The 26,413-nt window shown below is 32.2% G+C and overlaps 1 pseudogene; it reads left to right on the top strand.

Annotated features, from left to right (window-relative positions):
• Positions 1–10,359: 10,359 nt before the first annotated feature.
• Positions 10,360–10,477, top strand: LOC112471582 (annotated as a pseudogene).
• The last annotated feature ends 15,936 nt before the right edge of the window (positions 10,478–26,413 follow it).

Here is a 26,413-nt window from a genome sequence, read left to right as displayed (position 1 = left end):
TTAGTGAAGCAGGAAAATAAAGGAGAGCAAGTCACGAATACATCATTAAATCACACTATCAGCTCTGGATTACTTCTTTCTGATTTTTATTTTCATGAGAAATGTAAGCCTATAACTAGTGTGAGTTATAGTAGAAGGGTTTTCTGTAATGGAAACAACAATAGAGTGACTATCAGAAGACTGTTACCTAACAATCCTTAGAGAGAAATCTGTTCTGTCTGTTAACTATTTACTTTCTAATAATTTTGGTTGGAGAAAATAAATAGCCAACATTATTTGTATAAATCAACTATGCATTTCTCATTTATTTTTCTGGTATCTTTTTGTTTTGAAAAATAAAATTAAATAAAAAAGGTGAACGTATGCTCCATGATGTTGCCATGCATATAAAAAAAATATCCAAGTTCTCACAGTTGTGTTCCCATTATGAACTTACACACAGAGAAAAGCACACATATAAATATTTACATATTTAATTCACAGAAAGAGTTGGTACTCAAAAGTAATTATGTACGGCATATGAAAATTAATAAGGCTTACTTAGAAATAAGATTCACAATACATTTTTCCAAAGAGAATTTTCTAAAATGTAGTATTAGATAAGGAAGATTTATTCATACTCCAGTTGTATAAAAATTAGATCCAAATCTTAGTATTTAAATTATTGTCATTTTTCAGAAATATGAGGGATTGTTTTCCTCTTGTGGATTTACTGAAAGCAAACTTGCCAACCTAAATCATCCGTTACTTATCCAAGAAAATATTTATTATTTTTCACTAAAACGTTATTTTCATCAAAAGAAAAACAAGTCACTAAAGAAAGTTTCCCAGTTTATAACATGCTTTTCAGATTCTTTGAGTCTTACTAACTGCACCTTCTTATCCTTGCTAAAATCTTCAAGGGTCTAGCAACTTCCTGTAAAATTCCATTGAGATTAGTAAAATTGGAGCCTAATTCTTTGATAGTGGAAAGGCAAAACAGATCTGTAGTAATTGACCAAAGATATTATAACAAAGTTTTTTCTGATTTCCTGTTAATTGAAAAGTTCTCTCACCACTTATTCACTGAGTAGTTCCAGAAAGGAATTCTACTGCTTCTCAATAACTAATAAGCAAGAACTGTGGTAATGAAATGAGCAATGGGCTGGATTTGGGGCAGCAAACTTTATCAGTGATAATTACCTCTGTCACAAGTGTGATGTGACAAACTTGGGTTCACAGTCAAAATACAGGATATCATCCATAGAGCAGAATTCCTTTTAATTATAAACTTATTCCATGGCCTGGTTTATAAAGTCCACTATTTAAAATGCTGAATATTGTGTTATGCCAAATGTTTTTATTGGTTTGTATCCAATGTGTGTATGTGCATGCATAGTAAACATGATTAGCAGACTACAACACATGGAAGTACAGACTCTAAGAACCTTAACCATATTTTTGCAGATCTATTTTTGCATAATAGTAACTCAAAGATAAAATGTCAAGAGTGACTCTTTGCCCCATCTAATCAGATTCCTCTTTTAATATACCTTAAAGTAAAATATAAAAGAACTTGTATAGAGAGATAACTTTTAGAAAAACCTGGAATGGTAAGAAGATTTCTAAAAGCAACTAAAAAGCCCCAAGAGATTCCATTGTATTTTTTTCCAAATCATTCATCTTCAGTCACCTAAATGTCTCTAAGCATCTACAACAGGCATGAGAGTAGGTAGCAAGTTGTTAAATAATAGTTTTAGTGAAGCAATTTTTTTCTTGACTATATATATAACTGAACTGAAATAGACTGGAGGCAATATTGAAGATGAACAAATATGGACAAAAGTATAAAGCAAAACTGATCCTAGATTTCAGGTTTTTCAGGAGGTCTAGTTATTTACTTAACACAAGAATAATATTTTATAATCTTTAGTTCTACCATTAATAAAATATAAATATCAATGCCTTACAAGATTTTTGTGAAGACTAAATGAGCAATAAATATAAAGTATCCAGTATAATGCCAAGTAAATAGCATATGTTCAGTAAAAAAAAAAAATCTGATTATTATTTTATATCATGTAGCACATAGGTGAGATAAAACAATAAAAACAATATAAAAATATTCTAAGTAAATATAGTAGTCAATGTAATGGTTTATTAATTTTCAAATTTATTAATTCTATATGTTGCAATGTAGAGTTAATATTGATTGTCAAAACCTTATTATATCAGTCCAATGTCCTCTTTTGAGATGAAGACTCATTTTATAACTGACAAATAGTTAGATGCCTCGACTTGAATTTCACTCCAGCATTTTAAACATACTGAACAGAATCTACCAATTCACATGTATCAGCATAATCAGAAAAACACACAGAATAGCATTCATTACTATCACTACCAAAAAATTAAAATCAGTTCTTTTTGCCCAAGTTTTATTCTCACTCCCTTTTTGAACCACCTCTCTCCCTATAATAATTAGTCAACGTTTTAATAATTTGACTCTCTATATATCTATATCTATATCTATCTATATATTCTCCATCCCCAATATTCTAGCCCTATGCATATATATATATATATAAAATCTGTCATCGAACCACTACAATAGTTCCTCTCTGTCAGCTAATGTTAATTCTTGGCTGCAACTATATAGGTGGTTTTGAAACACAATGACTTTGAATGGTTTCCATTATTCTTTTATTTTACTCTCTATGCTCAGGGACATTTATAGACACTAGAGTTACATTTACCCTTCAAACTTAATGTTCTCATCAAATCAAAAATCTTCCTATTCCTCTGACGCACCAAGTTCTCATAAATGCTTATGCCTCTATCTGTAATATCTCCTTATGCAATTCCTACACATCCTCCAGTGTTCATCTTAAATGGCAGGTCCCCCAAAAGGTTAACTATAGTATTAAATTAGGTTTCCATAAATGAAACCATATGAGGCAAGAGGCCATAGAGCAATAGGGATGAAATTAAATTATTAAAGTGAAATCAAAATGAGATTTGTGAAAAGAAAAGTGAACGATTAGAGTTGGAGTTGCCAAAACTAAAATATTGCATTCCATGTACAAAATGACTTAAAAATCTTTATTGAATTCAAATTTCATTCACTCAACAAATGTTTATGGAACAGCATCCATATGCCAATAACTGTTCTATGTTCTAAGAATAGAGCAAAAAAACCTCAAGTATCAGCCCTCTTGGCATTAACATTCTAATAAATTTTGAAAAGGTTTAACATAAAATTATGTTTTGTAGATAAAAAATGTAATAACATCAAAAAACTTAAAATTAGAGATAAAGAAAAATTCCATATTATCTCACTACTTTAATAAAACTTATTTTTATGTTGGCATCATGGTAACTAACTTCCATTAACAGTCTTTAAAAGTTTAATATAAATCAGTTAATGTAGATGGTACTACATGCCACAGAAGAGTTTTTGAAAAGAAAAATAGTTTTATGGTTCTTTGCTGTTTAAATATATTTGTCTACATTTAACGATTTTCAGTTTAACACAGTTTGTATTCATTCTCTGACATAAATGATCAGGATCTAGTTTACTTACTCTAGACTACCCCCTTGTTATGTGTGTTATTATTTTAATTCTATTGTTTACTATAAAACTTGAAATACAAAATAAAGTTTTATTCATTTTTTATAAATGTTTTCAGTAACATTTGACCCTCTATAGTGAAAGTGGTGCTAATACTCCTATTTTTTCTCCACATTGCATCTCCTAAATTCTGCTACAGACTCTTTATTTTTACAGAGTGAAATTTAATATTTATTTTTTACTTTGTAATAACTACTAAAGTTTGTCTTTGATCCATTGAATCAATAACTATTAAAATAAAAAGAATCAAAAAACATTTACATTATTAATGATATGTAAAATCTTTCTAATATTACATTTGATAATATGCTAGAATAATACATTCTTTTCAATATATCCAAAATAATCCTGCAACCACATGAACTAAAATGTTCCAAATTTTAAGGTAAAATTAAACTTTTTACTGTTTAATAATTATTTAAAATTTATGACATACTTTCACTTCATATTGAGCAATTATTTTTGCATACTTTTTATTTGTTTCCCATGAGTTTGCTAATTGCCTCATTGTCATATCTCTTTACAATCTCAATTATAACATGTATTTATTTTGACTGTTCTATACTCTGGTTTCATTCAAGATTGGTTGGTCTCTAGGTTGATGCATAGCTGTCATTCTGGGCCTTAGGTTTATTAATCTCCTGGATTCTATCACTATACTTTCTTCTTTTTCGATCTGCACTGTTTTTCTGGAGTACTTCTAGTAACATTCTTTTATAATAAGAAGTATGAGAGGTTATTTAGGAATCTCCAAACAACCACATGTTTGGTGACTCATTGGAAAGACGCACAGGACCCAGAGACAGTTGTTCTGATGGCTATGGTAAATCATAGTAAAAAGATGCATGCTGACCTCGAAGAAGCAAAGTGCCATGTTCTGGAGAGATCCACCTAGCAGCAAACTAAAGACAATCTCTAACAGTTGAGGATCTTAGTCCTACTTCAAGGAGCCAAATTCTGGCAACAATTGTGGGAAGTGTATGCCAAGCCTCAGATAATACCATTGTTCCAGCCAACACCTTGATTGCAGTCCTGTGAGTCTTCGGCATAGCACCCAGCATACTATCTTCCTGAACATCAAAATTTTGAGATTAAAAATATGTACTGTTTTTAGCCACTAATTTGTAGTAATCTGTTATTCAGCAATAGAAAATAGTGTTACTCCTTTGCCTTGAAGTAATCTACATGTCTAATAAGACAGTCAGTTTGAGTTTCTTAATAAAAATCTGTTCTTTTTTTTCTTCCCTGGAAACTTCTATAAAACTCTATTTCTGGTATTCTGAAATTCCACTATGATGTGTGTAGATATTTAAAATATGCATACTGGCAAATTATTATGTGTCATAGTTCATTTTAATTTCTGGAGATCAAGTGGTGAACAAATGACCAAGACTCTACCACCATGGAGCTCATGTAGGCAAAAAGTAAATATATAAGGAGTTGGATGTTTTATTACTTATGTTATTATAATAAATAATGGTACCTGATATAACAAACCACAAAATTGTGGTAGTTTATCTCAACACATAATGAGATTTTTATTATAATTATTACTTTTATTTTCCTGTTTTTTTTTCTTTCCATATTTGAAGGCGTCTTGATTTTCATTATCTTGACAAGAAAATACATTAATTTTGACTAAGTTTAAATGAGAAGCAATCTTGTTTATTTCATTTTACATATCTGATAATTAGAATAATTTTCTATAGACTACCTTTGCAACTCTGCATTCCAAATCTGATGTCTTTACCATCCACACAACACTGATACTGAGTGCCATGGGACATTGCTGTATCATGATTCTATCTGCTAATCTTTGTAGCATAGTAAATGACAAAATAACTCCAGAATGAAATATATATCTGGATGACTAACAATAAATTAAATATAGATGGAGAAAGAAAAAAAAAAAACATATGAATATATTTTCCCAAAGCCCATCCACATATCTTTAACTTAATTTTCCCCTTTTCAGATCCCCCAAATACTTACTACTACTCTAACCTCACATAACAAAATGTGAAATTTGACATATGAAATCATCATGGAAAAACACCAGTTTCTTAAAGGGTTGTAGTTAAAATATCTTTTACAAGAGCATGTGAACACAATTCTAGGACCCTCAATGAGTCTTGAGAAAAGTTGAATCAAGAAAGATCCCTAGGAATCAACCTCCATTAGCTTCACAATAAATTCACCTCTAAGCACCTGGAGGTTATCATAGACTAGACTTACAAGTGATGCACAGTATTTCTAATCATATTTTACTGAAAACAGTTAATTCGTGGCCAACTAACTGCAAGAGAGGTTAGAAAATGTAGTTTAGCTATGTGCCTAAGACAAAGCAAAAACAAGTTTTCAGTGAACATTTTACACTCTCTGCCATAGATGACATAAGGGCTAAGCAGAAACACAAAGAAAGTTGAGGAGGATAGAGAGGGCATGGGATAAAGTTAGTTCATTAGTGGAGGCAGTCTGGGAGACCTATTTAAATTAGAGCCAGTATGGTTTAGGGCTTAAAGTCATGGTGTATATTGTAACACTGCTTGGATTTGAATCTTGGCTCCACTCTTACTAATGGTGTGACTTCGGAAAAATTAATAGATCTTTCTATGTCTCAGTTTCTCTACCTGCAAAATTGGGATAATATTAGTATGTAATACTAATAAAATCATGTTTCATAGATAATAAATATGTATGGTATTTATTGTTATCATTAGGCTTTATTAATTAAATCATATTGGAGCAGAATGAAATTTAAAAAAAGCAATTCATGGGAATATGAGAGAGATTCTAGATAATAGAAACAAAATATAAAAAGGCCTTGAATCAATTTTTAAAATTTTCTAATAACATGTGGACTAAAAATCGATCACTATATTTTGTAAAGTGCAGAACATTGATGTTCTTAACAAGATTTGTCTCTCTCTCTCATTCCAGAGAGAAGGCCTAGTTAGAGTAAGTTAGAGAGAATAGGACAGGAATTAGAGATACTAGATATATATTCTTTTTATAAGTATTTTCACTGTAAAGTGGATCATTGAAATAGAGAAGTTGTTAGAGATCAGGGTTAAGGTGCTGTTATTGTTGGAGATAATATGGCATATTTGAATGTTAATGGAAATGATTTAGTGGAAAAGGAATTGATAATATTGAAGAGAAAGTGAGATAATTATATACTTATACAGAGAGGATGAAATCCAGAGCACAAATGAGCCATAGCAAATTTTCCATAACAGGAGTTAATACAGGCGCATTTTATAAGTGTAGGCAAAAGGGAGATTAGGAAAGTTCTTTTGTTACTTCAATTCTTTCAGCAAAATAAAAGGCACAGGCATTCACAGAGAAGGAAGATGGTGAGGTGTGTTATCTATAATTTGTGTCAAAGACATGAACATGTAAAACAGATATCTAAGAGACTGAAGATGAAGGTGAGAAACACTAGATCTGAAACTTTTATGCATCCAAGTCACCCAAAGAGCTTATTAATGAATGGATCCTGGGCCTTCCCCAGATTTTCTGAATTCAGGCACCTGGAGTGAGGTCTAAAATTTTACATTTCTAATAAATTCTCAGCTGGTGCTGATCTTAGGGATTCAATGATCACAGTTTGATAACAAATAAACGGAAAAAAAAAATTAGAATTTCTGGGCAGCAAATGCAGGTGCATTGGTAATGGATCTAGTGTAAGGGTTGTATACTTTTTCTTATCATACACAGTTGAAGATAGAAGTAGAGACTTGGATTTAATCATGATTTGTTCCCTCAGTGTCACATAGTAGAGAACAAAAATGGGACCTGAGGTGCATAGAAGAATTACAATTATGTACCACAGACTCTGACTTCAGTAATATAGAATATGAAGATGTGGCAGGGTAATAAATATGACAAAGTTTTATTGTATGCAGAATAAAATTAAAACAGCAAACATAAGACAACTATCCTTTGAAAGTCCTACTTACAAAATTATCACTTGATTGTGACTTGGGAGCTTGGATTTGTAAAGAGTTTTGATCATTTACTGATAAGAATGACTTATGTATCAAAACTATGTGTGTAAACAATATGATGTATGCTGAACATCTACTTTACTTCTCTCAGTCCCAAATTTTGGTATATGCTAAGCAGAGGGTGCCTACATGACTAGTCTGCTATTAAATCCTTCGGTACTGAGTATTCAGTGAGCACCTCTGGTAAACATCATTCGCATTTGTTTTGCCAAGTCACTGCTGGAGAAATTAAATGCATTTTGTGTGACTCTACTAAGAAAAAACTCTTAGAAGCTTCATTTGGTTTCCTTCAAATGTTTTCCCATGTGTCTTTCTTTACGCTGATTTTTTTTTTTGGTAGCCTTTTGCTGTAATGAATTTTGTCAATAAGTATGACTGTCTCTTGAGCCCTGTGAATCCTTCTAGCAAATTATTGAAACTGGAGATGGCATTGGGGACCATCAACGTCATAGGGTCAAGGTATTGCAGGAATATTATGGGAGTATGTATTATAAAGTGGTAGTAAAGGAAAAGATAAAAGATTGTGACCATAAGCTAGAGTTCCTGAAAATAAAATAATTAGGAAAATGCAGTTATTATACAATAAAATTTTAATGCTATAAATATGAACATTATGCCTGAAATAGGGAGAAGAGTTAGATCATTATAGGAGAGGAAATCAAGGTACTTAAAGGCAAGATTTTTTTGAGAAATTATTTATTTGAGATAGATTTAAAAAAATCACCATATATATCATTTAATTCATTTTGCTAGGCATGAGGGGTTCCTGTTCACCTGCAGATTTATGTCCTTCATTTATTTGGATAAGTTCTCATTTATTATTTCATCTCTTAGTTTTATTTATTCTTTTTAAAATTTCTGTTATTTAAATGTTAGATATAGTGAATTAATCCATTGTGCGTTTTCATATTTTCTCTTATTTGACCACTTTCTTTTTTCATTTTTTTGGTTTCATGCCTAAATTGCTGGAAAATGGCCTAAGTTTTCTTGTTTAATTTTATTCTGCATACAATAAAACTTAAGAAATTACATGTTGAAAAGGGTAGACCCTTTGACAGCCCTCTTTTAAACAATTGCAGACCAAAACCCCTCCCACTTATTTCTAAACTTTTAATAGGATAACTCCATTAGATTATTAGATGAGTAGAAATAATAGTATATTTTATTACACCACTTAAATTCCAGAGTTTATTTGTTACAGTACCCAGAACTACTCTGAGGAGTCGCGGAGGCATCCTGAAGGAGGTGAATTAAGGAATTGCCCATGTCGAGTATTAAGACAGCCACAGTTTTAATGGCTGTAGCAGGTCAATTATGTCTAAACTCCATTAAAAACTGACAATCAGATTTCATTAAAATTCACTGGTTATATTCAAATTGTTCTCCCATTATTGTAACAAATTTAAACTTAAACAGCAGTATATGAATTTCTCCATTTCTTCAAGAACTCATAAGATTTTTAATTATTGTTATTTAATCCTTCCTTCCCCATCTTAATTTTACAGAAACTAGTAGCAAGTAAAAGATAAAAAGAGAATGAATAAATAAATCTCATCTTCACTACATGTCCTCAAGCCTCTGCTCAGATCTGAACTAGAGGGAAAGAAAAAACCTTGAATTGGTTATGTTTGAAGATTTAAAATGAATTAAGCTCAATTTATTTTGAATTTTAAAAAATGAATGTGTTTTGTATATAATAAAAATTCAAAAGGAACAAGTAAACATATAGTAAAAAAAATTAAGTTGTTCAAAATCTTTGTCATAGAAGCACTCAATTTTCCACCCACAAGGAAACCGTTTTGAAAAATAATGACTCTTGAGCATTTTTTCAGAGATTCTTCATAAACATAGAGGCAAACAAAAATAGTGGTATGCCACATACATTGTTCAGTATGCCTAGTTTTTTTCATTTAAAAATACATTTTGGATATCATTTTATATCAGTAGTTAAAGTTTTATATCATTTTTTCTAAAAGTCTCCACCTTTTGAATGGCATGATTTACCCAGATCATTGTTAAACCAATTGTCAATCTGGTAGTTATAAACAAATGATTAAACAATTTTAATCAAAATATGATTTAATAATTTTATATATGTTATTTTTCTCAAATGCAAGATCATTTGTAGAATAATTCTGAGGAAATAAATTGCTAAGACAAAGAGAATATATATTCAAAATTTTGGTAGATATTGCTAAATAGACTGCCATAGGTGTTTTTCTCATTTACACTGAGCAGCATATAAATCAGCCTGTTTCTCCCTCTTTCTAACACACATTTTTTGTTCTTTGATAATTTGAAAAGTAAAAAAATAGTAACAATGTGAAATTTTAATTTGCATTTATTTTCTTGTAAATGAGGCTGAAAATTTTTTCATGCTTAAAAGATATTTGTATCTTTAGCACTCTATTTATATCATTTATCTCTTTTTCTATGAAGCTAGATGTATGTGCCATAGTGTAAGAAATAAATTCAGTAGTGATTCAGATGCATGAGACATTGGTGAGGTTTTTAGAGGCCCAGTGGTCTGAGACATGCTGGGACACTCCCAACAAGGCAAAAGACAAGTTCTCGCTCCCCATTCCCACTCCCTGCCTCATATTTCCTACTGCTATGAAAGAGTCAAAGATCTCAGTAAGTTTGGAAACACATACTGCATTTGGAAACATCTCTTAATTTATTTATTGGGTGACATAGAAGCCTACTAGTTTCAAGTAGGATCCAAAGTAAAAGAATATAACCTACAGCCATGCCACCCTGAATGTGCCTGATCTTGTCTGATCTTAGAAGCTAAGCAGGTCAGGCCTGGTTAGTACTTGGATGGGAGACCTTCTAGGAATACCAGATACTATAGGCCTTTAAAATAAAGAAGAAGAAAAAAAAGCAAAGAAAAAGAGAATTGTGGCAGGTGCGTGCTCTAGTGAAATCTTGTCTCTTTTGTCACATAGCTTAGCAAATAAGATGTTATTTTATGTATCTGTGTTGGATAAGAATCATGAGTGAAGTCTTTCTTAAGCCCTAATATGATAGCTGCATCACATATCTCTAAGGTTTTATAGCACAACAATGCCTTCTATAATCGAGAACTATGCTCTGTTTAAAAAAAAAATGCTCTTGACCTGGTACGACACCCTAGTAAAGATTAAAAACCTGACAGTGGGACAAGATGGTGGTAACATGATTTACCCATCATGATGTAGGCATCATTAGATCCACTGACTTACAAAGTAAGTCAGATACAGTAATAACATATTGTGTAAGTGAAGTGTTGCAATTCTGGGTTGGGATCTAACAGATATTTCAAACTTGGTAACTCCTAATGCTGATACGACAAAACCACTCTCTCAACCCACACCCATGAGCTGAGGGGCTTTTTCCTGATGACCAATTGGTGGACGAGAAAATGTTGTGGGTCTAATTCTCAGACTAGTAAACAGGATATGTGTACACTAGTGAAAAATGGACTGCGGCCATATCATAGTCCCACTGAGGAGTATCCCTAAATAAGGGTGTAGAAGAAAAATCTTTATGAAAGACAAAGCAATGATTTCTGCTTAAAGTAAGAGATGAGTGAGTTATATGTGCCAAATGTTGGCAATTAAATAGACTGACTGGTTGGTCAGAAGCCTGGAAGGAGGAAGATTTAAAAAATAGAAGCATGGAGTTATGAGATTCAGAGGCCACAAGAATTGTTGGTTATGTCTCATGTTAATGTCTCTTAGAAAGCATTCACTTCAGAGGGTGCTTTCAGTGACGAGGTGAAGATAATGACTTAGCCAGCTTCTGTCTTCAACCTCTGAAATGTTTGTATAGTTAACACATTAAGAGAATGGCTATGGTGGCAGTGTTTGGGAATATATGCAGGATCAATAACATGGCTCTTTAATATGAAGGCTAATATAGCTACTACCACTTTTGAGTGTCAAACTTACCATAGAGAGGGACTGATTCTGACCTCTCAAGCTGGGCATTTGGAGCCTTGTCAATTGCATCAGAACCATTCTACCTTTATAGAGGACAGTAATTTTTCAAACCAAAAATATTCATATTCCAAATATCTATCTTCTTTACCCATAATACTTACAAGAACAATACTACTAAGGGCTTGCAGAATCCTTGATGCTTTTGTGTAATATCTCACATAGATTGCTTCAGACCAAGAAATGCAACAACATGCTCATTACCATGTGTATCATCACTCTGACAGCTGATCTAATAGAATGACTGAGTGGGATATAGAATGCCCAAATAGAGAACAATTCAGGGACATCCTGCATTATTGGATTATTCTTCTGAAGGATTCAACATAATCACTAGATCAATGATCAGAATGTGGTGACGTATCACCAGAATATACAGGTATAGAAACAAGTAGCAGAAGAGTGTCCCTTTCCTAACCTTGTCTATTTGTGTATTTCTCCCATACATCTTAATATTTGATAGATTTGAGATTCTAGTTCCTGTCGATGATAGTGGGGTACAAAAGGTGGATAACTTAGATAAAGAAGACAGTAAGAATGTTAATGAACCTTAATCTATAACTAACATTATGGAATCAGAAGGTAAAGAAAGTGGTCATTGCTCTTGCTGGAATGATTGACACCAATAATCATGAGAAAATAGGGTTGTTAATACATAGAGAGCAGAAAGATGAATAACTGGAATTCAAGGTATTCATCAGAATATATCTTGATGTTTCCAACTTCAGAGATAATTGTGAATGGGACAATTTCAACAACTGCAATGTTATAAGAGCAAGGCAAAGATAAAGCTTCAAGACCCTGGCTGTGAAAATCCATACTTTGTCACTAGGCAAACAACCTAGAGAAATTAGGTTCATTGTAGAGAATCTGGAATGGTGGATGGAGTCAGAGATGATAATTTATTGGCCTGGGAAAGCTGCAAGAGTGAGGACCTTACTTTTTTTTTTTTTACCATTTTTAAAACAACATTACAAGTTACTATCACCAAAAAACATTGGATTTTTACTGTTCCTCTCAGAGATAAAATGAGATTTTCTTATTTTCACATATTTGTATAAGATCAATTATCATAGAGGACACTTAATATGAGTAGTGAAAGAGATTGATTTTTTGGACACAATTTATGAGTCTCCCAGATTTATCTGGTTATACTTCCCTTCCAGGGTTTAGCTTTATGATTTATACATTATTACCTCTATTATTTCACTATCCCCTAAGACAATGGCCACTATCCTTCTCTCCCACCATAATGAGAACTGAGGGCATTCCAGTATCCAAGCCTAACCAACTGAACCCATGGAAGCTCTGGTTCCTCTCAGCCATTCCAGACACAAATGAAGACTTGCATCATAAGGCATGGGATTTGGCTTGCCCAGAGACTTCTTGTTGGAGTCATGCAGCCCAAATCAGAAATAAAGGAGTAAACACCTCATGAACCTAATTTGGCCAATGTAAAGGAGACTAGAGAGAATGAGCATGTAAATTTCTCTCCCTCCTTCTCCTTGACTGAATGCTCTGAGTCATAGTAGTCCCATATAGCCTTTCTGCAGGTGACCTAGACATTTGCATGACAAGTTATGTCTTCTGTAATACTCAATAATTCACTATTAGGTATTTGCTTTCTCTCATTCTCTACTTCTATGTCTTCTTGCTATTCTGGAATACAAAGCTCAATAAGGTATTAACATGTCTTCAAGTTAGGTTCTATTTTCTAGAGAAACTGAACTAAGACAAACTCCAGTACTATAATTTCAGCCGTATCTATTCTCATATATGCTCATATGAGTACCTTAATTCACCTTTCATTTTTTTAGAAGGTTGTTTTGTTGCATCTAATAACCATCTATTATTTTGTCCTCTCTATGTCTACTTTGTCTTTTTTACTTTATTTCTCCTTTATGTTTATATTTTGGACAAGATTTTTGGTCGGTTTTTATCTGTTATGTGGGAACACATATTTTTTACAGTATTAATAATCTATTTGAATGTGTGTATTCTTTTCCTACTTTTTTTTGAAGTACTTTTTGTACCTTATATGGTGATTCATTTTTGTTGGATTTGTTCTTAAAAGTTCAGTTCTTCTTCATGTGGATGAGAGCTAAAGGTGGCAGAAAAGTTCTGTAAATTTCAAGGTGTTGTGTGTATGTTCTTTTAACCCATATTTATCATCTTCAAATAGGTACAATAATTGTTAAACTAGTAACATGCATAATTTTTAGCACCCCCCCACTTTACTTATATATTGTTTAATATGTAACTATTGTTTCTTAAAAAAAAAAAATCTAACAACAGAGTGTCAAACTATGTGAGACAAAAAAAATAATAGAATTGCAAAGAGAAATAGACTAATCCGCTATCATAGTTGGAGACTTCAACAACTCTTTCTCAGAAATGAACAAATCTAGCAGGCAGAAAATAAGTAAGGACATAGTTAAATTCAACAACACCATCAATCAATGGCAGACTCTTAGAACACAAAGGAATGAAACTAGAAATTAATAATAAAAAGATTACTGGAAAATCTAAAAATATATGAAAATTAAACAACCAATTCTAAATAACATATGAATCAAAGAAAAAAATCTCAAGAAATTTAAAAAATACTTTGAACTAAATGAAAATAAAAAGACAACTTGTCAAAAGTCGTGGGGTGAAGTAAAAGCAGAACTTAGATAGAAATTTACAGCATTGGATGCATACATTAGAAGGATTTTTAAAGTAAATAATCTAAGTTTCTACATGAGGAAACCAGGAAAAAAAAAAGAACAAGTTAAATCCAAAGTAAGCAAAAGAAAAATATTCATAAGAATTAGAGCAGAAATAAATGAAATTGAAAACAGAAAATCAACAGAGAAAATTAATGAATCCAAAACAATATAAAGGTAGATGCAAAAACCTTCAACAACATATTAGCAAATCAAATTCAACAATGTATAAAAAGAATTATACATCGTGGCCAAGTGGAATTTATCCCAAATAAACAAGCCTTATTTAACATTCAAAACTTATTAATGCAACTGATAACATTAATATGCTATGATAGAAAAATCACGATTTTATCAATAGATATAAAGCATTTGAAAAAATAAAACAATATCCATTCATGATAAAAATTCAAAATATTAAGAATAGAGAGGGATGTCCTCAATCTGATAAAGAATAGTTACAAAAATCCTATAGCAAGTATCATACTTGGCGGTGAGAAACTCTAAGCTTTCTCACTAAGATTGGATACAAGACAGGGATGTCTCCTCTCACTATTTCTTTTTAACATAATACTGAAAGTACTAGCTAATGTAATAAGAGAAGAAATAAAAGTAATGGAGATTGAGAAGGAAGAAATAAAACCATCTTTGTTTGCAGATGTAATGACCATCTATGTAGAAAATCTCAAAGAATATACAAGGAAATTCCTGAAACTAGTAAGTGATTATAGTCAACTTAATCATTGGATATAAAGTTAATATATAAAAGTCAATCATTTTCTTATGTACCAGTAATGAACATGCACTGTGTGTGGGATCTGGAAGACTTTAGGTGAGGTTGCAGAAAGGCTGCTTTCAAGTTTCTGGCTCCACAAAATGCCATAACAAAAAGAAAAACAAACAAATAAAAACACAGCAAAAAAAAGATTAAAGAAAAAGTCTAGAGATTTTGTGTAACTTCTTATATTTACATACCATCTTGAAGTTTCTTGAATATACCTCTCCCTTTTTCTTTCAAATAAAACATCATAAAGAACAAGATATGCTGTTCTATCTCTATCTATTACATTTATTTATATCTATATTTATTATATTATCTCATTTATTAAAGTTAACTAAATTTTAGAGAGCTTAAATTGCCTAAAGTAAGTTATGGCTGATAACATTTCTTTGAAAGTCAAATATGATACTTAAAAGGATGATAATTTAATGACTCATGATTAAATATCAAAAGACAATAAAATTTGAATATAATATCATTATGTTACAGGGGAGTAGGGGCCTCTCCCGGGGCATTGTCCAGATTCTTGATGTCTTGAACAAAGAATTGAGCAAGACACCGAAATATAGTAGAAAAAAAAGTTTTATTAGAAAGAAAAGTACACTTCCAGATGCGGATGTGGGTCTGAGCAAGAGAAGCATGGCTCAAAAAGCCTGGTAACAGACTTCAGGGTTTTCATCTCTTTTTGCTGTGGGTGGTTACTTTTCTTAGAGGAGTGGGCTTCATTGATTGAGAACTAAGATTGAGAGTACTCAGCGATTTATCATTTTGCTTTCTGAACGTGTTTGTTCCCAGAATCCAGTCTGTTATAATGATATTAATGAACTTCCCTGTATATGCATCATATTATAATGATGGTATAATGAGACTCAGGTGAGTTGAAAGTCATTGGGGTCTTCATTGCCCAGGTGCAAGTGACTGGCTTAAACTGGTACCTAGATCTCTGCCTACTGGTTTCTTTGTGTGAGTTAAAAAATGCCTTCTGGCTTGCTTAATTGTGGACAGATTAGGGCAAGCCCCTTCTAAGATAGGATGACCTCAGTGTCTTTGCAGGCAGACCCCCTAGCTTTCCTGCCTACCTCTTTTCTAAGATCCATGAACCCCTTTATTAGTATGGATATTCTCTTCTTTCGTATCTGCTTCCTTCTGAGAACTGCTGTAGTCCCTGCCTACAGGGGTTTCATGGAGCTCGTTCCCTTTCTGCCTCATTCAGGGTGGGGTCTTGGGTTTCCTGCTAAAGTGCCACCTCAGTCCCTAGACAAGGAAAAGAAAAGACAAACTCACTATTTAAATCATACATCCATTAATTTCTATTATCGATTTGCCTATTAAATGAGTAAAGGAAAACAGGCTTGGTTAATATGTTTCTTAAAGAGTAAAAAGAAAGACCTTTGGCTTAAAATCCTCACACCATTTCTGCTTAACAATGGGCTGATGACCCTTATCAATAGCCAGAGGATCTGAGTCGCCAGGGCAATTATCAGAATTTGAGGGAGAGGGCCTCTTTCTCAAAGAAAGGAGGGAAGAAAACTTAACTAGGTTTACTAAAAAGATTAACTCTGCAAGAGATGTCCCATTTCATTTCCTGCTAAAAGATTAAGAATTTTACAAGTGATGTCCCTTCTCAACTGTGCATAAAACTTCTCAAGGAAAAGAAGGGAAGATGAACGTGATGGTTAATTTCATGTGTCAATTTAGCTAGGCTATATATAGTACCCATTATTTATTCAAAAACTAAACTAGATGCTGCCATGAAGTATTTTGTAAATGTGATTAAGTACAGGAAATTGACCTCATAATGTGGGTGGGCCTTATGCAACCAATCGAAGGCCTTAAGAGCAAAACCTGAGACTTCACAGAAAATAAGTTCTGCCTGAAGACTGCAGCATCAGTTCCTGTCTGAGTTTCCAGCCTGCCAGCCTGGTTTATGAATTTTGGACTTGCCAGCTCTCATAATCATTTGAGACAATTCCATAAAAGAAAATAATTCTTTCACCTCTATGCCCACTTCTCTCCCTCTTCTCTCTCTCTTCTCTCTCTATTTCCTTTCTCCTCTCCCCTCTTTCCTCTCTCTTCTGTCTCTCTCTCTCCTTTCCCCTGCTCTCTGCACAATTGGAAATTGGTCTGTTTTTCTGGAGAACCCTGACAGATACAGTGAGATATAGACATACTAAAGTAGTTCTCTAACCCTATCATGAGAGAATTTCATAGGAAGAATGTCTGAGAAATCTGTACTACCCCTTACTGCTACCACTTGATTCTGATCCCATTACAAGTGAGTTCTGAAATCACTCAAAAGGATCTTACAGGCCACCCTAAATATCAATTTTCTTAGAACAATTTCAATAGGAACATATTTATATTTTGAACAATTTTCTAGAAAAAATTATTGTCTTACATGGCAATAATCTTACTGACGGAGACATCGGGGGTACAGAAATCAAGAAGAGATAGCGTATAGGTTAGACTTAGAAAATAATCTAGAAAAAAGAAGGCAGTCTCCCACATTTGAGAATTATATGGGCAAATATGAAATATTTTTAAATTAGGCAGGGCTAAATGTATAACATAAAGAAGAAATTAAATTTGATAACTATGTGGTAAAAAAAGAATAATTACACAAAGGATATAGAGAATCAATTAATTTTATAAGAAATTATTTAAAAGTCATTGGTTCAAATCTCTGCCTCTCCAGGGTGGCTTTGGAAATGCCAGAGCTAGAGTGGAGCTATCAGGCAAGGGCCGAACCTACATTGTGAGTTAAGCTAATGTTTAGGTCAGTATTAGAAGAGACCTAAAAAAAATAAAACCAAACACTTTCCCACAGGTAACTACATAGTGTTAAAGTAGTTTTGCATGATTAACATGAACGCAGAGAAATCTTACTCCAAAAATCAGAATAATTATTGATTGCAGATGGAATGAAACACAGCATGGACATGCACAGTGTTCTCAAGATTAAATTAATATTTAAGAAACATGCAGAAAGGTAAGCTAATGTGAGATTCCGAGACATTCAGAGCTCGACATATAATCATTTGAAGATATAAGAATTTTGAATGAATCCGGAGTTCAACTAGGAAGCTAAAATAGATTGCAAATGTGGAACATTAGGGAAAAAAAACAAGTGAGATAACATGTATAAATTTTCTTCGTAAATTTTCATTGTAAATTTTCAAATGGTATCAAATGCATGGAAATCATTTTAAGCTGAAGAAAGAAGATAATTTCAGTTTCGAATTTATAAAGGTTTGTTTTGTTTTGTTTTGTTTTGTTTTGCATAGAATATCATAACCCACTTGTATTTATCTTTAAAATCATTTACTTTGGGAATTTTCTGATTAATACACAGTAATGGAAATTGTGGCTATTTCCAAGTTGAAGTGTCAGAGGAAGCTTATTATTCATTGTAATTCCTTGCTGATTTTCCTTTTGAAGTGTTTTTTGTCACTGACTTACCACAGCATGACATCTTCTAGCCTGAGGAGGTTAAGTAAGACGATAATTCTTTATAGGCTCATTTTTAGGTTTGAGACACACATCAGTTGATTTCAAATTCTGCAAGGGAAGATCTCTTGTGATGTTCTAAGCAGGGGAAGATCATTGTTTCTCACACACACACACACATACACACACACACACACACACACACACTATATATATAAAATCACTTGAATTTTTACTTTAAAAATTATATATATAATATATATAAATTTAAATATATATATTTAAATATATATATTTAAAAATTCAAGTGATTTTATATATATTGAATTTTTACTTTAAAAATTAAACTCTTAGATCCAGCTGATCAGTACAAAAGTAATAAAATAGTTTAAAAGCTGTGTGGGGGGTAAGAGAGGAATGCACTATTAACTATAAAGGTAGTAGATATTGCTCCTGCTGAGTAGATTGCCCTATAGTTTCCCACCTAAATCTAGTTAATTGGCTAAATCTTGTTGCAGAGAGGAGAATTTGTGGCATATTACCTCCACAGGACACATATAAATTGTAACTATTCACTTGAGCACACATAAAAAGAATCAAATATGGAATTTCATCTAAAGAAAGACTTCAGATGGTAAAATCCGTCTCAGCCCTGGTTCACTGATCTTAAAGGGAGCCACAAGACCCATGTTCTCAGCTGGTTTCCTAGTAGTTTATAGAAATGGTATTTTGGGAGAGAACTAGATTTGTCTTCACCTGAGTATCTTAAAACATTAAACTGACAGTGATTTTGACTTTTAGGCCCATGAATCTTTTGGAGTATATATATATTTTTTTAAATAACAAACAAGATTTATAGTTTTGGTCATTACCACTAAATACTGTAATTATAACATTCATGTGTAAAAGTTATTATAGGCCATGCTTGGTGAGATGCGTCATATAAATTGTCAAATTCAGTTCTCATAATAGCCCTAAATAATTAGATATTATTATTATCTTGATTTTATAGAGGAGAGAAAAAAAAAAAAAACAGAAAAATTAATTAATGACAAAGATTTCAGAGCTGAGTGGTGGATCCGAGAAGTGAATCCAATTCAGGTACCACCAAAGACAGAATTTTTAAATATGTATCCTTGATGAATAATTAAGAGAAGTAACATTATACTATCCCACCAATTTACCTGAAGATCTTTTTTACTTATTGAAAAATTCATGCTTGCACAGCAATTTTCCACTCCAGTGTACTTGTTACAGGTAAGATGACTTGATGATTATTTTTATGGGACCCTATGTGTTACATGCTACCCACTTGCTAGTTTCTGCTGAATGACAACTAAGGAAGGTTAATGTTATTGGAACTTATGTCCACTATGCGCATAGCATGTCAGGCTCTATCTAGAGTTTCTTCATTTCCTACACCTAACTTGTCCTTTGAATGCCCATTTCACCTCAGTGGGTCAATGTATACTAACTTGGAATTAGGCAATTTATCTTGACTACAGTTTCGTTGACTGTAAATTGGGGATATGAGTTTATCATGATGATCCCACGAGACAATGAATGTAAATGCTGAAATCAGGGCCTGAAATACACTCAATATCCAGAAGTAGTATCAGTAGCAGCAGAAGAAACAAATGTCGAAATGGTGGTGGTAATAGACATGTTGATAGTTGTAGATAAAATCTCTGCATTAGTATATTTTCTCTAATTCCAATTTTAAAAGATAAGGATCACGGAGCAAAAACAAAAAAAAAGAAAAGAAAAGAGAGAGAGAAGGAAAAAAGAGCCTTTATTTAAATGGGACCAAGAACATCAAACAGCTTACTGTGAATTTCTCACTATTTGATAATCTTATTCAATCTGTTTCCTTAGCATATTCTCAGGTATAGAAGTAAACTAGGATTATAAACTGCATAAAAATTGGGACAAGGAAATGAGAAAACCCTTGTTCGAAACAAGGAATTAGTTGAAAAAAAAAAAAAAAAAAACAATGTTGCTGGTTAACATGGAATCCAAGTGAAGGGTAGGGATTATTAGAGTTTAGGGAGAAGATTGTTTTAAATAATGTGTTTCCAGTGGAGTTATTCCGTTGAGTAGTGATTTGTATTATAATTTTCAATTTTTAAAGTGATTGTCATATATTATCTTATTTGCTTTTTGTGATACAATAAAGAGTCTCAAGAAGGGTTATATATGCATTTTACATCAGGACATTAAGGCTTTATCGAAGAGACGGAATGTATCAGAACTAGGGCTACGATGTTCTTCTGATGCATATTCAATTTTTTCTGTATTTTTTTGTTCTATATTGTTTCATATTCTACCACTGAAGTTACAGAGCTCACATGATTAATGAATATTGTCCTATAACTTTTCTATAATAAAACATTTCTTAAGCTCATAAAGAAAATATGGAGCAAATGCATAAACACATTGAAGATAAAATCTTCACTAAATATTAGAAGATCTACTGCTATTTTTCTGAAAACCAGTTTCCAACTGTGACATTTTTTTGTTCCAAAAAGAACCAAAAATAGATTCAATGACTTGAATCTATAATTAAATATATTTTGAAAAGAAGTCAAATGCTTATTCACAAACCATTATCATATGTCTTATTTAATTTTTTAGACTCCATCAATAAAGTATCCACTGAAATGAAGTAGAAAACAGAATGAGCTTTAATGACTCATCAGCATACATTTTCAAATTTAAAATATCAATTATGTGTGTATACATATACTTTTATATTCATATTTTTAAAAGTTCTTCCTTTTAGTCTATTCTTTTTTCCAACTAAGAAGCATTCATTTTTGGTACCATCAGAAGTATTGATGAGAAGACAAAATGCAGAACTTCTATTATAAGCATAATAGACAAGTCTATAAAAGCACTTCACAAGTGTAAGCATTTAGTAGTGATCTTCAAATCTAATTAAGATTTTCAAAACTCTACTGCATTTTTATATTTTCTCTGTTTGCATGTGGTAGTGTTACTGTTGGACACGATTTGAATTTCAATGTCTCCCCAACGGTGGGGTGGGGCTGTGTGGGGCAGAGAATAACAGCGCAGAAATGTAGTCTGCATTTTTGCTCAGTTCTTCTTCATTGATGCAGTGAAGAATCACGGGTCAAGGAGATTTAGAAAAGACTTATTAAAAGTGTATTTTAGAAAGACAAAGCATGTCCTAAGGAGACACATGGTTTTAGTGAAGAGCTGTAACAGAGCACTGTAACTACCAACAACAACAAAGACCACAAAGACCCCCAGAAGTGAAAATGTCTGCATTACTCTTGGGCCGTGATGGGCGGTTCCAAAGGCATTTCTAGGTGATTGGCAAGTGAGGTCATTTTGATTGACACTTGGATGCTATATAACTCTTTGCCTAGTGTATATGCACTTACCCAGTATTCTACTACCATGGAGATGTTCTTTGGGAGGTCTCTCTAGGCTAGACCCGTATTTCCTTGTTCCCCTGTCGCTCATGTCTGACTAGCTACCTGACAGTAGTAATAAGCCAAAATATTTGCCTTAGTTTGGGTATTTCATGAATTTTAAGAAACTGATATGTCTATATTTTCTTATGGAAAAATTAACCTAATGTGAAAGAAGAGGTGTTAATTGAAAAGTTAATCCATGTGACTAATCCAAGAAAACATATCTTGGCAGGTACATGGCTTTTTCTGAAAGACTTCAAGCATTGGTTAATGCTTCTTCATGTGAGTTTTGGTAAATTACTAGGTAATATATCTGCTGACAGTGAAGGTGAGCTTATTCTCAAATGATCCTTTCCTATGCTCTATTTTCTTCAGTCATAGTAATAACTTGTTTCTTAAAGTGTTAACATTTGTTACATACCAATTAGAAAAGGTGCTTCTCAATTGTATTTTTATCCTTGTGACTGCTGAAATGTACAAGAATATATATTCTACAGATATATTCCTAAATATATCTTCATTATTTTATTCATTGTCATATAAAATTATAAGAACAATAGACTTTCAAAAATTACTTATAGCCTTGTTACCAATCAAGTCAACTTGACAATGATTTTTTTCCACTTATTCATATGACTACAAAATTCAGATAATTGTAACTATGGATAGCTTTCCACTAGGTTTTAATTTTTTGATATTTTCAATAACTCATCTTTCAAAAAATTCAAAAATAAAACTTTTAAATATAAATTTCAGTGAAATAATTAAATTAAACTATTTTTGGACTTGTATGTGATTGTTCTTAAAAAAAAAAATAAAGTTAAATAAATCTAGTTAGATTCCGAACTGGTTGTTTTATTTGACCTTTATCTGTCTAGCAGCTATAGTCTGGCATGATGTGCCATGTGAGAATATAAAGCGTTTTGCTTTCAAAATAAAAATATCATTAAATACCATTGCTCAGTAAGAGTAAAGCTATAACTGCAGCCATAGCTATAGCAACAATAAAACAAGCAGAATACTAATGAAACCATTTTATGGTAATGTGAAATGAGAATTCTCAAGTGACCATGCAGGAAGGGTGAGCTGTATACCTCAACTAACATTTAAACAGGTCAATCAATCATTAATTACCTTTTCTTTTATTCTAACAAAGAAGTTCTCTTCTGTTGATAGACATCTCAGGAGATTCTCTTTTCAATATGACAGAATACCAAGTATCTAAATAGATTGTTTATCTGAATCCAATTTTCAAAGGCTTTCATCTGAGACACAGAATGCATTTTTAATATCATAGTTAGTATGAATATGTAGTCCTACCTACAAACGCTTGTTGCCTAGGTAGTCAATGCTTGTCAATCAGAGTTAAAACCTAGAATGGTAATTATTTCAGTATACGCTTTTTCTTAAATTTTCCTCAAGTTTTCTACTTCCTCAGGTGCCAACAAAAGCCTGACCTGACAGATACATGTTATTGAAACTTTCCAGTCTCCATTTTCTCATCTGTAAAATGATGATAATAAAACTAATTTCTCATAAGGCTATTTTAATAGTCTATTAATTTGAAATTTTCTATTTAAAATACTCAAAAAATAATTCCCCTTATAAAGGTCAAAACTAGCAAGCTACCTTACTCTTATGTATCGTAATACATACATAGCTACAAGATGGAGGCTTTGTTATCAGGTTTACTAATAATCTTTGAATATTAACACTATTCCAATCTTTCTTAGCTCAATCTGAAATGTTCTACCACATAGAAGCAATCCCAGTGTTGTGCTTGGAATTTTTGAGATATCCTTTAGCCTTATTGAAAACTCCATTTTTTTTAAATAAATAAAATTTGGTTTAGCCAAATGGAAATATTGATTAATTCATCCACTAAGTCAATAAATATAATTGAACACAAATTATGTGCATATATGTTCCAGGACTATTACCAAGCTTATTTTAGATGTTGAATGAATTTTCTAATATGCTGCTATAGTACCCCCGCTCCCACATACACACATATACAAATCAGGGCATCAGGGCAGTAAAAATTTGTTTTTCCTTATTTCCTGGGAAAGTTATGAAAATTTGTATTATTATAGCTAGTGTAGAAAGTGGGGATTAAAGTGAAAGGGGGGAAAATCTGCTGTTATAAACAAGATACTTGTAAGAAAGAAAAATTTGGGAGAAAATGGTTAAGTCACATGCTAAGATTCCAATAAATCATAGAAATTCCAAAATGTATTATTGCCAATGAATAGGAAGAAATAAATGGTAAAGACAAGAAAAAGATGAATAACCTTGACATATAATTTCAAAGTGTGGTTCTATGAACAGAGAGAAAAAATATAAGATCAGTGTCTAGGGAATATATAACTACATAAGAAGATATGGATAAGAGCAGTGATTATATAAATCTCTATATATCTATATAAATCTATAGAAACAGATAAATCATATATAACAATCAGTTATTTTTACAATAATATGGTATAACAAACTATCTCAAAACTTCATGGCATATAACAATAAGTATCTTTTCATAGAAATATTTGGGTTGTTGGAGGAAGCTCTGTTTCAAATTGCAACTTTAAGAGTCTGCTGGAATTTGACTAGTTGACTGTGTTCAGCTGACATTGGCTCCAAATTGTGTATTTGATCCACATTGGCTTCAATTATTAACCATTTTAGATCAAAGACTACTCAAAGCAAGATTTTTTTTTTTTAGACAGAGATTGCAAACTCCCAGAGAGATAAATAAAAATACATAATGCCTTTCCTTAAGACTAAGGTTCAGAACTAGAACATATTACTTTTTTGTCACTTTTTCTCATATTCAAAAGTGCATGATCAAGTCTAACACCAATGAATTAGAGTAGTGTCCTCTTTCCATTAAATTAAGAAAAAGTATGACTATTTGATGAACATTAATATAATCTACCACATCAAGAAAATCTCTTATCTAAGTATGCCACCATATATACCAAAGTACACATTCAATTTGGCTAAAAACAAACAAACAAACAAACAAATTACTTAAGATTAGGAAGCCTTGGAACAGATATTATTTCACACTCAAAGTAGATTACATATCTGCAACTATTTATTCTTGAATGTACAATAAAGAATCTCCATTTTTGAAGTTAGCTAACAGTTTTTAAGCTACACCCCTTCTTCTTATCCATCAGACCTTCATCTGAGCAAGCTGATAAGAAATCTCATATGCTCCATTCTTTGGTTCCAACTGAAAATTAAAACCTTTATCCCAAGATCTCTATTTATCCATCAGAAAAAAAAAAATAGTAAGAGAAATGTCAGAGAGTTTACTGCCTATGTTTTCTTCTAGGAGTTTTATGGTTTGGGGTCTTAATTTATGTCTTTAATCCATTTTGAGTTTATTTTTGTATATGGTGTAAAAAGGTGGTCCCGTTTCTTTTTCTTTTTTATTTTTTTGCATGTTATCTGTCCAACTTCCCCAACACCTTTTATCAAATAGACTCTCTTTACCCCATTGTATATTCTTGCCTCCTCTGTCATAGATTAATCGACTATATAGGCATGGGCTTATTTCTAGGCTCTCTATTCTGTTCCATTAATCTATGTGTTGTTTTTATGTCAGTACCATGCTGTTTTACTATAGCTTATAGCATAGTTTGCTATCAAGTATTGCGATATCTCCAACTTCGTTCTTCTTTCTCAAGATTGCTGTGGCTATTTAGGGTCTTTTGTGGCTCCATATAAATTTTAGGATTACTTGTAGTTCTGCGAAAAATGCCATTGATATTTTGATAAGGATTGCATTGAATCCATAGATATCTTTGAGTAGTTTGGACATTTTAACTATGTTAATTCTTCCTATACGGTATATGCTTCAATTTATTTATCTTCTTCAATTTCTTTCCTCGGTGACATAATTTTCTAAGTACAAGTCTTTTACCTCTTTGGTTAAATTTATTCCTAGGTATTTTGCTTAATGTAATTGTAAATGAGAATGTTTTCTTAATTTCTCTTTCATCATTGGTATATAAAAATGCAACTGATTTCTGAATATTAATTTTCTATCCTGCTACTTTACTGAATTTATTTACCAATTCTAACAGTTGTGTGTGTGTGTGTGTGCGTGTGTGTGTGGAATCTTTAGGGTTCTCTATATATAGTATCAAGTCATCTGCAAATAATGACAGTTTGACTTCTTTCTTTCCAATTTGGGTTCCTTTTATTTCTTTGCGTGTGTGTGTGGTTGCTGTGGCTAGGATTTCTAATACTATGTTGAATAAAAGTGGTGAAAGTGGACATTCTTATCTAGTTCATAATCTTAAGGAAGACACTTTTAGATTTTCCCTGTTGAGTATAATGTTAGATGCAGCTTAGTTATATATGGTCTTTATAATGTTGAGCTATATTCCCTCTACTCCCACTTAGTTGAGAGTTTTTATTATAAATGAA

This window comes from Pteropus alecto, unplaced genomic scaffold (genome assembly GCF_000325575.1).
Source record: "Pteropus alecto unplaced genomic scaffold, ASM32557v1 scaffold57, whole genome shotgun sequence".
NCBI lineage: Eukaryota > Metazoa > Chordata > Mammalia > Chiroptera > Pteropodidae > Pteropus > Pteropus alecto.
The sequence above is the reverse complement of the archived record's forward strand: the minus strand, read 5'-3'. Positions and strand labels throughout refer to the sequence as shown.